Genomic DNA, 13,687 nt, shown 5'->3' on the forward strand with positions numbered 1-13,687 from the left:
GAGCCAATTTCATTAAAAAAAATTCTGGAACCTTTCAGATTTTATCAGAACGATATTATTTTTTCAAGACGTACAACACTTAAAGTCACATACACGTTTCGACATCATTACGGCTAACTCAACGCTGGGCTAAAAATATTTAAAAAAGCATGTCTTTAGAATTTCCGATAGACAATTTCTCGCGCTGGGAATAAGAATGTTCTATTCCTTATAATGTTGCCACTGCTTGCTTTGAAACTGATGAGTTTTTTTAATAAAAAATTCGTTAAAGTTTTACAGATTATGAAATAGCCAATAAAACAAATTCCAGATTCGGGCTTCCGGGTGTACATGTTCGGTACAAAACTACGTTATGAAAAACTGAATGGCTTTAGGTACACTTGTGTTTTCACAATCAGGGAAACATATATACATTCATGCAGATTCTTCATTCTTAGTTTCTTTAAGCATAATACAGGATACTATTATTTGGTGGCAACAATTTGAAAAGTGATATATCGCATTTAAGTTATTCAACGCAAAATACCGTTTTGAAACTAATAGCCCTTCCAGGCTAGCGTCCCTTTGGGTTATAAAAAACTTTCACGCAGGCATCTGTCTTAGGCAGATTTCTGAATAATTGCTTTGTCATATTCGAAATAATTTAGTTCTTATTGCATGCTTTATCATACTCCAAATAATTTAGTTCTCTGCAGTGCTTAGAGTAATTGTTTACGAAGCTATAGATTTTGCTATGAATTTCTTGTTTAATATGTAAGCAAAAGCTATCTATATTAATGAGGAGGGACGATTATTGGCTAAGATAATAATGCCAGAACGTAACATGCTAAAAATTTGAGTTTATAAAAAGCACTCTTGTAAGAAATTTGTAGGATAGTTTTTTTTCTTTTGCAAAAGGAAATGTGAAAAATGTGCAACGCCCTCGACGGGACTCGAACTTGGACCTCTTGAAGACGCGCCGAGTGTGCTACCGTTACACCAAGAAGGCATGCTGGAAGGAGGGAGAAAATGCCTTCTAAAGTACTCAGTTCTGAATTAACTGTCCAGAAATCCATCTAGTGACCAGTTTTATTGAATATCCTACATGTGATAAATAAATCTAAAAGTGTTGTATAATGAACTGCTGTATTATATACTACAATCAATCTATTCACGAATATATTTATTTATAGTATTTCTATTTCGTCCTATAAAAAGTGAGAAAATTTATTAGTTTATCAAAACATCAATTTCTTACATTCTAATCATTATCTGTTTCCTGGTGTTTCCATTCCTCATTATAACTATTAAACAGAGGATTGGTTCACTTTTGTTTTCCTTGATAGCATGATAAAGTCTCGTATTTAACAAATACTGTTTTATTTATTATATCCATACTTGCAGTTTAAGAACATAGCCTTTATATGAAGCATACAAGCTAATTTTGTTTTTCAGTCGCAAAGACAAATAGTCTACTGAATAGATAAAACAAAATGAAATTCAGACGTTCACCTACATTTCATTGATATTTAATTTCTGTATAATTGCTTATTAGCTTCCGTACTGGTGAAACTTATTATTACGAGGTTTTAATTTTCCTAAAAACTAATTGGATTTTTTGAATTTCTATTGTTCTACTCACATCATCTACCAGGAAGTAATTTAAATTATATATTTGATGCAACAACCTTCAATCATAGAAATGCGTGCCCGTAATATACGTATTCTTAGTTTCACAATTTTTAAATATTTTCAGTCTTTGAAGATTTCGAAAGATGATTTTTTTCTTTCTTCGCTCATCTATACTTTGGAGACTCAGGTGGGAAACAACGTTAAAAAGGAAATAATCAGGTTTCTTCGAGAGAGCGGTAAAGCAGTAAAGACAATATAAATAATTCTGAAAACATAATAATAATACAAGGTCAATGAAAGAACTGCGTCGTTTTGCAGTGGAATTTAGGTCACGGGTAAAGTTAATATTTATTTGTTGTCGCTCATTTAATAGTAAGAAAATTCGTACCTATATTTTAAATTGTTTCATGAAAAATTTGGCTTAAATGTGCTTGTTTCGTAGAAAATCCTGACTGTCTTAATTATAAGATTTGGAATTTTAAATGCAGTTGGTGAACTATGTAATTAATTTAATTAACGTTCTATTCTGAATATAGGAGATTTTATATTAAAATGAATCCCTAATTTTAAAGATGTGCAAAGTAAAATTATCTGGTATGCAATATAAACAACTTATATTAACTTAATATGCTAAAGATGTCAAGGTAACTAAGATGCTTAAATAACTTGTTTTAAGGAGGAGGGGAACAAGTAAATATGTTTATTTTTAGCATAATAATCTATCTTCTGATTAATTAGTTCGCTAGTAGAAAAAATATAAGAGTTTTATTAAAGTTTTAAAACAATTGCACTTTATGCACATAGGAAGAATGGTAGGAGAAAGCTCCAATGTCGCCGAATGATATTTTGAACACAAAAGCAATTTCTTCAGTTTTCGTTCCAAAGTATGAAGTATATCTGAAGAAAATAAGTGACAAATCTTTTGAAACATGTATTTAGTCAACGTCCGATGAAAAAAAGCTGCACTAAAATTACTCAGACCATTCATAAAGTAAAGGATAAAACATTCTTTGAAATCAAAAATCTCTTTTGCAGGAAAATTGCGGATAATAGATTCCAAAATTTTTTTCTATCTTCATTTCTGTTCATTGAAGATATTCCCAACTGAAGATTAAAGAGATTTAAAAATTTGAAAAACTGGTGCAATATTTTACTATGTCTTGAATAATAATGAACTTGGGGTCAACATAATTATGCGCTTAAATTTAGAAAGTATAAGTATTGAAAAAAAAATTATTTTTTTGTATCTGTTTTCTTTCACAGATAATTAATACATACGGATTTGTTAAAGCAATTTGCAAGTTAAAGAACACTTTAAAAGAATAAAATAGCTATGAATTCATGTCTTATGTGTTTAGTTGATGTCCCAGTTAACAGATAAAATGAAAAGAAATTGTTAAATAAAAAATAATTAATCAAGTTAAAACTTAGATTAAGATGTCCTGGAGAAATTCTAAACAGGTACAAATTCAGAAAATAATTCGGTGAATATTATCAAGGAATCAGGGGAAAAAATATTGGAGAAAAACTAGGAAAAATACTCTTTTCGTTGCCGTGTGTAGGAATTCGATGATAATAATTTTCCTTTTTTTTAAATTTTGTTTTTCCAGGTTTATCAATTCATCCAGATTTAAAAGAATATAATTTTTATTACAAGCATTTATTTTTAAGCATTTTAAATAGAGGAAAATACAAACATGTATTTATTTTTTAAGAGGCATATAATATAATGCAGCGAAATAAATATTTGCGAGTGGTTCTATTGGTTACAAGGGGAAAAAACAGTAATTAATCTGAAAACATATTTAATTGGAATAAAACATAAATACAGGAGTATTTCTTTCTCATCTACAATCTCCAACATTTTTAGTGGTATTATGAGCGTCATCAATAGCAAAAATCGCCTGCGAAAGACCGAGACCCCGAGATTGGGCTTTAAAGGGCAAGATCAATAGACTAAACCGGTTAATCAAATCCAAAATCGCAAAGTATAGAAAATGTACCTGAAATGCAAAAAAAAATTATATTCCTCATTATAACCACAGAAGTTATCACAGAAGACAGCTCCTAACGGATATTTGTGCATCAGTTGAAAGATAAAAGATCTATTATTATATTCATTCATATTGATGGTAAAACTGTAAACAGAGATCTCAATAAAACTGAACTGTTCGTCGAGTACTCTGAAAAGCAACTGTTGTCTTCAATGAATCTCTCAAAAGTAACAAATTCATCCAAGAAGTCAGTTATAGTGTCAGTCGTTGGCTGAATTTACCTATTATGTTTAAGTATGGGAATGCGCAAACTCCAGAGTGATCTCTCAAATTATAATCAAGCTTAGATTACTTAAGGCTCCTGGCCATGACAGCGCCACTAAAAAAATCTCCAAGCAACTTCATTACAAGAATTATAATTATTTTTTAACATCTGTTTCTACTAATCATATTTTAAGATTTGAGAAAATGCGACCGTCATTAACACCCAAAAGCCAAACAGAAATCTGACTGTGATGGGGATCGTTCAATAAGCTTTTTGCCCACTTAGATCAAAACGCTCGACAGAGAAATACTAAACTTTCTTCGGATCTCAATCTTCGCTCTGATGAGTAATTTATATTTAGATAAAAGGTCTTTACCAGCATGCACTGAGCTGAGATCGTCATGTTTATCATGTTGCTGAGTATAATCATAAAACCACAGTCTTCCTTATACTTAACGTGATGAAGGAATTTAATAGAATCTGGCGTGAAGGACTCATCTATAAACTCAGTCCGAATAGGCTGATATTTTACGAAAATAAGTGCTTGGCTACTCTTATGTGGATGACACAGCGCTCATGGCGAAGTCTCTAAATGCGAATTATGCCATCAAAAGATTGCAAAAAGAATTAAAAATTATTCGAGACTAGTGCGTTAAGAGACACGTCAATATTGACACAACATTCTAAGGCGCTCTCACCAAGCATAACAAAAAGGAACATGCTAGCAGGGACCTTTATCTATTTGGACCACAGATTTTCCAGAGATCGCTCTACCTGGGTACAACTTATTAAAGCTACTACCGGCAAGCTGTAAGCATTTTAACATGACTCGAATTACTCTTATCAACAATTTCGCGCTTGATTTTTCAGTTGGAGATATTAAAAAACTGCAGTCTTGTCAGAACAAAATATTTCCTTCTCTTACAATGATCTTTGGTTGGATAGCAACTCTTCTTTATATGAAGACTTGGACACAGAACATATGCAGTATTTCTTCAGAGATTAAATTCAAAGATCTTTGATAGCTCTACGAACCTTCACAAGTCAATAAGAAGTACTTAGACCTTTTGCAACACTCCTAAGGCAACCAGTTGCTCGACTATTAATCTTCTGATTGTGGTTTGCTCTCTCACGATCAGAAGATCTTTGACACTCTCTTTTCACTTGATATCTATATCTGCAATACTTGTACCATTGCATATACCTAGATCTTTTCTCTTGTTTACTAGCCAGTTCCTTTGCGGTTTTCCTGAATGTAATCTTTATGTCCTGTCCATCTTTGGATTAGTTGCGGGTGCAAGAAGAGACACCACCCCGCAATGTCAATTCTTGATTTTCACGAAATATCGCAGTTTCACCTATAGAGATAGCCATCTATTTGTAATGATAAATATCCAACCTTCGCGTTTGTTTGCACGAATGAGATAAGTGCATCAAATATTACAACAAGCCTACGGCAAAAATGATTTACCACAATGAACAGCATTCTTGTGCTTCAAAGTATTTTAAAAACGCTGTATTATGTTTTCAAAAGGAAGTACTTAGGGAGTCTCTGCTAAAGCAGTGTGCGATATTATGATGCCTCTATCGTTGTTCAAGAAAATCACTGAGTAATAGTGAATGGACTGGCTGAAATGTTACATTTCTCAAGATATCGTATTCACCCTTGAGCAGGATCATGTGCATATGAGACGCGCTTATGCGAAGTGGCTGTCGAAATTTTTAACTTTAGAACAGAGGAAACAAGAGTACTCCTGAAGTGCGGGTAAATGTGTGTCAGAATCTGGTACAGGAGCACAAGGAAGGATGCTTAAAATCTACTATTACGGTTTTACAATCTTGATATTAAACAAGCAAGGATAATATGAAAATCATCAAGTTCTCCCACCTAAAAAAAAGGCCAACTTTGCAAAGTCAGCATGAAGAGTAATGGTTACTTATTTCTTTGACTATCACGGAATAGTTTACGAATATGCAAGATCTGGGAATACAACTGTTACTGGTTCTTATCACGTTACAGTTTTGAAGACCTTGGCTGAAGACATCAAAGGGGCATAACCTTATATTCATACGGTTAGTTATTGTTACACTTATACTGAGGTAATGCATGTATTCAGGTTTTCAATATCATTGGATCGAGAAAAGATTGAATGTGTGCCTCACCCTCAATATAAATTGGACCTAGCTCAGCTATACCATTTTTTATTCACTCTTTTAAAATTAGAGCATAGACGCACGTTTCGATTCATTATAGCAGTTTGGAAAGGCGGCGGTGCCTTTAAAGTCAGTGTTCAAATATAGCTTTCAGCACGTGCGGGTTCTAAGAGTAGCGGACATATTGTCCCAGCTGTACAACAATCAACGGTGACTTGAAAAAATCACATCAAGAAAGCTTGTACTTAATACATTTCAAGGTTAATAAATTTATTCTTACTCTTTTATGACTAGCTTTTGCATATTCTACAACATAAAAGTTTTATCCGTTTAAATGTATTGTAAACTATAATTCGTAATTTCTAAAACTCTGAACATATAAACTGAAATGAATTAAAAATACATTAGATTTTGCCATTTTCCCCCGTAGGCTTATATTGGGTGTGATATGAATCTGAAAACAATCAATAAATTTATTGGAGCAATACGCATTAAATCCGGAGAGAAATTAAAAGAAATTGTCGGATTCCCCACTGTGTAATTCTAAGTTACAGTTAGAAGTGAAGAATCTTAAGAACTAGTAAGCGAATAATCGCTTGAGTTCGTGAGACAATAAATAGTCTTGGAAAGGAATAAAAGACCCTTTATTATTCAAATCAGATTTAACAATAAAGACAACACTCGGACTTAAGAAACTAAGAATTAAACTAAACTAATCTTAGCTAAAGAGATATAGCCGAAGCTATCAAAATTCTAACCGAGTTGGCCCCTTAACGCTAATTTACTGCGAAGATATAAAGGGCCTAAAGTACGGCCAAGCGTAATAATAGCTCACGAGAGATTAGCATAAAAAGGCGGACGCGTGCAGCCAGAATATCTGGTAACTCTCTCACTAAGACAGTAGAACTTAGTGGTTAAATACCGTTCTTCCTCATTAGATTTCAGACGTGATTCTAAAACTACGTTCTGGCCGGAAGTGGTAAGTTGAAATTAAGAAGCGATAGGAAAGGAAGTTTAACTCAAAATTTAACTGTTAATAACATTAACATAATCCTTACAAAATCATAAACTTCATATATAAAATTTGAAACAATATTTAGAGGAAAGTGTTATATGAAACACTAGATAAAGACACCAGATAAAATTTCGATTTAACTGTCTTATGATTTAAATGTTGAAATGACTTCACATGACTTGAAAGAGTTTCGAAATCTATGATTTGTGAAAAGGGATGTATAATGAAAGATCTATTCATTATAGACGAATTCAATTTAGAATATGAATCACACTAGAATTAATTCTAGTGTGAAGATACGAAACTTTTATGAAAATATGTTTTAAAACTCTATGAAAGATGCATTCAATTTAGATCTTAGTTCAATAAATAAAATCAATAAATCAATAAATTCTTTGGAATAGATTGAATACTATTCCAAAGAAATGGAATATCTGAAATCTCGAAACTGTATTTCAAACCAATATTTATTTATAACAGATTCCTAATTATCAAAGTTCAAAAACAAAATCTGAAGATTTTGTGCTCTTCTTTTAAATTATTAAAGACAACATATTGCATTTCATTGTTACAAAATTCTTATTATGAGAAAGATTAATTAAAATATTATTTTTAAATATGATAATCTAATTTTTTATGCATTTTACTGAGATGTTCAAAGGAAAATTTATAATTAAGTTAAAGAACTCTATAATTAAAATTAAAATCTTTGAAACTTGCCAGATAAAGGAGGTAACCGAGAAAACTGAATATACTTTCATCAATTATGTAAATATTCGCGATTATTTTTATATAACTGGATTTTCATGTATTTTTTAGTGATTTTGTAATGTTCCTTACTTTTATCTAACAACTAAATGGGAAGGAATCTAGTGAACAGCTAAGCGAATAATCGCTTAAGTTCAGTAATAGAAGCGTAAAACTCAAGAAGGGTTAATTACCGTTTTAGCAGAGCTAGGAAAGGAGCTTTAACTTAAAAATACCTGTTAAACTTCTATTTACTTATTATTTACTTATTTTATGCATTTACGGATTTATTTATTGCGTTTTTTTATTAAATTGAATTTTGTGGCTACTTATTCTATTAGTTCCATGTGTTATGCTGTAGATCAGCGGTGCCCAACCTTGTGCTCGCTAGTACAAGTGTGCTCACTGATCGTTTTGTATGTGCTCGCCAGCCCGGTTAGATACTATGAACAAAAAATATTTAAAAAAAACCATTCTTTTATATTTCTTAATTGTTAAAATATAGTAAGCATTTATATTCATGAGAGATATCTTGCAAGACGTTATAAAATAATTGATTACTGACTGATGAACTTTATAGCGAACATGGAATCTTATTGCTTCATTCCAATGTTAGATGGCTCAGCAGGGGAAAAGTACTTCAACGATTTGTAGAACTTCTTTCCCCAATAAAGCAGTTTTTGGAATCCGGAAACGAAAGTTATAAAGAATTGGACGATAATAATTGGTTATCCGATCGGTATTTTCTCATGGGTATAACAGCTAAACTGAAGAAACTGAATGAAGATCTCCAGGGAAAAGAAAAAACTCTTTTTCAATTGACTGGAACTGTAACTGCTTTTTAGATAAAATTTGTGAATAACTCAGATGAAAGAAAAAAATTTCAGCCATTTTCAGAATTTATCAATCCATATTAGTAACCACAAAGCAATTGAAACAGAGAAATACTTGGAAAACCTAAATGCACTGAAAAATAATTTTGAACTCTGTTTCTCTGATTTCCATAAAATTCAACCAATACTATTATTCATCTCAAAACCATTTGCGGAAATTAATATTTCAGATGTATCACATAAGATTGGAAATATGTTTAACAAAAATCTTGATGTTTTGGAAATGTGCTCGCGATAGGCCAAAATGTGCTCACAATAGGCCAAAATGTGCTCGCTAGAGGCCAGAGGTTAGGCACCACTGCTGTAGATTTTTAATAATGAGTCCACTGACGTTTAAATTGTAAGGAAAGCTCAAGCAATACTTGAGATACAAATAAAAGCCGAGACACCTTTTTAAATCTCAAACATGGCACAAAATTGTCGGCTGTCCTTTTTTCTGTGTGAGTGACTCTGTTGATTTGCTATAATCCTTGCGTGTTACGGAGAATTTCTCTTATCTTTGCTTCTTAACTTGGGCTACTTACAGCTGCTTATCTTATTACCTGAGGTGATATTTATTTTAATAAAGTTTCAATTTCTTCCTGTTCATTTGGTGTAATTATTAAGGAGGTCACTGTTAACCCACAGCGCGCAATAATAGTGTTATTATACTGTCAGTTTTCTCTTATGATCGCTTACATGACTTCCGACACAGATAAATTGAATTAGATAAAATTGAAAAAGAAAATTCTGAAAGCTTCAGATTTTAACTATCGCCCAAATGGGTACTTTTAAAGTTTATTACGTTTTACCAATAGATATTAACAATTAAGTGTCTCAAGAGGAATAGCGAAACATTTTTTAGGATATTAGATGAACATGAATTTAGACTAGCATGGGAAATTTATATATCCTCTATATAACTGAAGTGTGAAAAAATAATTTTATAAATTTATTTAATGTTTTTAATAGATATATCAGGAATTAAATGTATATTTATTTAAATCAAGCAGACTAAAAAGCAAATATATTATATATTTATTTTAAATAGTTTAGTTTGTTAATCAATAACAGACAGATTAAAGGCGAAAGAATAGTATATTATGAAATGGCAACTGACTGAAATGTGAAACAACTCATTAAAGAGAAATATCGCGAAATCCTGTTTCGAGACTAACAGCCCTTTGGGGTTAAAATTATTAAAACTTACCCTAAAACATTTAACGACTTTTGGATTACACGCTTTTACGAATGTTATCAATTTACTTTCTTATGAAAAAACTGTTGTAGAGTCATTAGGATTTTTGGAGAAGGAGACGTAGTAGAGTTGTTGTAGAGTCATTAGGATTTTTGGAGAAGGAGTATGACAAAATGTCCAATGCCCTCGCCGGGACTCGAACTTGGACCTCTCGAATACGTGCCGAGTGTGCTAGCCTTACAACACGAAGACTTGGAAGAAAATACCTTATATACCTATACTTTTGTGCTCATTGTTCTGAAATCAAAGTCTTCGAAAAACGTCTTTACATATATGCAAAATGTTCAATAGAAAATATAATAATTTTTTGACACATTTTTTATTATAAGACTTTTTAATTAATAAAACGATAATCTTTATTAATTTCAATATTAATACAAAATGGCATATTAGTTGTATAATAATAGAAGTTAGGAATATTTATAATTATTTATTAAAATTACATGAATTAACGAGAATACAGAGATATGTATTATAGTCAATCTAGATCAATGGTCTTCAAACTGTATTTCGTGGAACTCCGAATTCCCCGAGTCAAGCCCCAGGGTTCCGTGAAGTGAGGTAAAGATTCGAAAAGAAAGTTATAAAGCATTCAACACCAGTTAACTAGTGTTTAATTAACTGAAAAATATAAAGGTACTTTAGTTACAGATTAGTACTAAAAATGTGGTCGAAGAGAATGATGTTCAATGCTAAACAGTTTTGTAACGGAAAATGAATTGAATTTAGAGGACAATATTGAAATTATACAATGGAGCGCCTTTTTTGATTGAAAAAACTGTAAAAGAACATTTCGCAGACAAAAAAACTAATGATAAATGGATAAAAGTGTTCAAGTACAGCAATAAATTAGAAATTGAATTAAGGAAACAAGTTATTGACGTGTCGATAGATTAATGTTAAAATCTAAATTTAGGCAGGAGCAGCTTCTAAAAATTTTGGTTGTAACTTCATGCAGAATATCTAGAATTTTATCACATCTAGGATATCTAGGATTTATAAAAATTTTAATGCTATTCAAAACAGTGTGTTTAAATAAAAAATATTAAACAACAAAAACAACAGATCAACAAAGGTAATTTGTGTAAAAATGTGCAAGCACTACCCTGTCACTAAATATAACGCAAAGATAAGGGACACCTGGAGCACAAATTGATGTTATTAATAAGTAAACTACATTAATTTTATGTTAAAATACTTTTAGTAAAAATAGAATACTTTTCTTTCATTGTCTTTACATAAAGCATCTATAACATATTGATCTACTTTAAATATTATTTTAAGATATATTATTCAAATCGTGGGCAGGGGAATTACCATAAGGAACCTTACTTTTCTAAGGGTTCTGTGAATCAACAAAATTTGAAAACTGCTGATCTAGAGGTATATTCTTAATATGCTGTTGTTTATTCATTAATTACTGTCTGAGATAAATATGCCAGTAAAACAAATTCGAATTTTTAATTACTAAGAAATTTGAAGCAGTATTTTTACGGAAAGGTTTAGAAACAGACACAGAATTTTTGCCGAAACGAAGGAGAATATTTACTTAAAGATATGTAACTGAATCACTTATAAGCAATAACAACAGAAACATCAAGCATCAATATCAATAACATGAACTGAACTAAACTGGAGTATGAGTATCAATCTAGGAATCATTATAACTATTCTATTATTTGAAATATTTATTTACGTTAAATTGTTTACTTTAAAGTATTATTTTCTCCCTCCTCTCCGCATGGCTTCGTAGTATAACGGTAGTATACTCGGCGCGTATTCGAGAGGTCCAGGTTCGAGTCCCGACGAGAGCAATACACATTTCTCAAATCTCCTGCTTAAAAAAAAAAAAAAAAAAAAAAAAAAAAAAAAAAATATTGACTCTAAAAGCTAAACTTTACGGTTTAGGGTGAAAACCATTATTAATGTCAGATGAAAGATTATCATTTATTTTGCGTTATTTCTAAATATTTTCCTGACGGAACAATAAGACGTATTTCTCTTTCATAAGAACTATTTGAAAGCAAACTTTAGTTTGTAAGACTGCGTTCTGTAATTAACTTTCTTCCTATTCAAATTAGAGAATTAATATCTAATATATAGCATCTTGCAGCATTTCACTTTGTAAACATTTTCATTTATAATTCATAGGTGTATGAAATATGTAGCTTATATATTTGAGGCATGCAGTACAGAAAAATAGGCCTCTTAATTTAATCAATAAAAGTTATATAATTACACTAACATATACTGTTCTTTACGAACATCTTTTTGATACTTTTAGTATTTTGTTTAACAACCCTGAACTACTTGATAAAATAAAATGCAATAGGTATTAAACCATTAACAATAAGTAAAAGTAAGATATTTTATATTGTTGGAAAGAATTATGGGGGATTACTAATGTTACACTTGACTGATATCCGTGTTAATGGCAAATAATACTTCGAATTCTACAAGAAAGATTAGAATTATGTTTGTATTAATCACTCTGGCAACAATTAACCCATTTATCAAAAGCTAAATTAGAGCAAACTAAGATTAGGAGCAGTGACATTTATTACAGGCATTTAATTTCCATATTTAGTGGCTTTTATGTGAGCTTTCTAATCCATGACTACAAACTGACTATTATAAGGAAATAAGTCCATGGTGTGAAGCTTAGGAAAGCACGAATGAATACACCCGGAACGAATGCAATAATCATTCGTGCAGGATAATAAGTGATGCGAAACTACATCCCAAAGTGTATTCTATTCTATGTGGGATACGTTTTCCGGTCACAGCAATTAACGCTTCAAGAGTTTAACCGATGCGCCCGCCTCAATGAAAATTATTGAAATGAAATATATTCACGGTCGAACATCTAGCGATGTTCGATTGGGAATGTTTTATACCCGATTTCACCAATGCAAAAACGCTTGAAGGAAATGCTTTCTCCAAACGATGTTGAGGATTTACCATTGAAGAGTATGAAGGGATACATATTTCTGATGCACAGGTAATTATTAATGAGATGGAATATTATTTTATATTTTATTGCATTTTTCGCATGCTGAATTTTATTAGTAATGTAACATGCTGTATTAATAATAAAAAATCCTAACACTTGTTAGAAATTCTTAATCTCAGTAGTTTAGGTTATTTAAATTTTTATTTTGATTACGTATTTTAGAATTTTCTTTTAAATTATTAGTCCAAAGGGGCTTTGTCCCTGAAGGACTATTGTTTTCGTTTTGCGATTTTGCGTTGAATCACTATAAATGTCAGTTTCACTTTTCAAACTGTTGCCACCAAATGTTAGAGTTTTGCATTACATTTGAAAAAATTAAATAATAAAAAATCTGCATAAATGTATGTACATTTCTCGCATTATGATAAAACAACGTACATAGAGCCATCGAGTTTTGAATGACGTAATCCTACAACGAATATGGGCATATGGAAGCCCAAATTTGAAATTTGGAATATGTTTTATTATCGATTTCATACTTTGTCAAACTTCATCGAATTTTTGATTAAAAAACTCAAGGATTTCAAAGCGAGCCATGGCAACGTTGTACAGAAAAAAACCTTTTTATCTACAGCGCGTGAGTCTCTGTATCGTAAATTCTAAAGATATGCTCAATTTAAAACTATTTTGCGATATTGCTGTTGAACTGAATTTTATGGTTTAAGTGCAAAGAACGTGATATTTAATAAATAAATATAACAGGTAAAATGTAAAAAAAACTCCCCTTTAGACGTAATTTAAAATCTGAAACCTTGCAG

The 13,687-nt window shown here is 31.2% G+C and overlaps 1 protein-coding gene across 1 annotated transcript in view; it reads left to right on the forward strand.

Moving 5' to 3' along the window:
- The first annotated feature begins 12,712 nt into the window (after positions 1-12,712).
- LOC118182586 (arrestin domain-containing protein 4-like) overlaps positions 12,713-13,687 on the forward strand; it is a 118,269-nt gene continuing 117,294 nt past the window's right edge. Inside the window, exon 1 of the mRNA XM_085812779.1 lies at positions 12,713-12,917. The gene's annotated coding sequence lies outside the window, so the exon portion shown is untranslated. The remainder of the gene's footprint in view (positions 12,918-13,687) is intronic.

The sequence above is a fragment of the Stegodyphus dumicola genome, chromosome 3 (assembly GCF_044657685.1).
Source record: "Stegodyphus dumicola isolate Sdum_Otavi_A_Nest chromosome 3, ASM4465768v1".
Lineage (NCBI taxonomy): Eukaryota > Metazoa > Arthropoda > Arachnida > Araneae > Eresidae > Stegodyphus > Stegodyphus dumicola.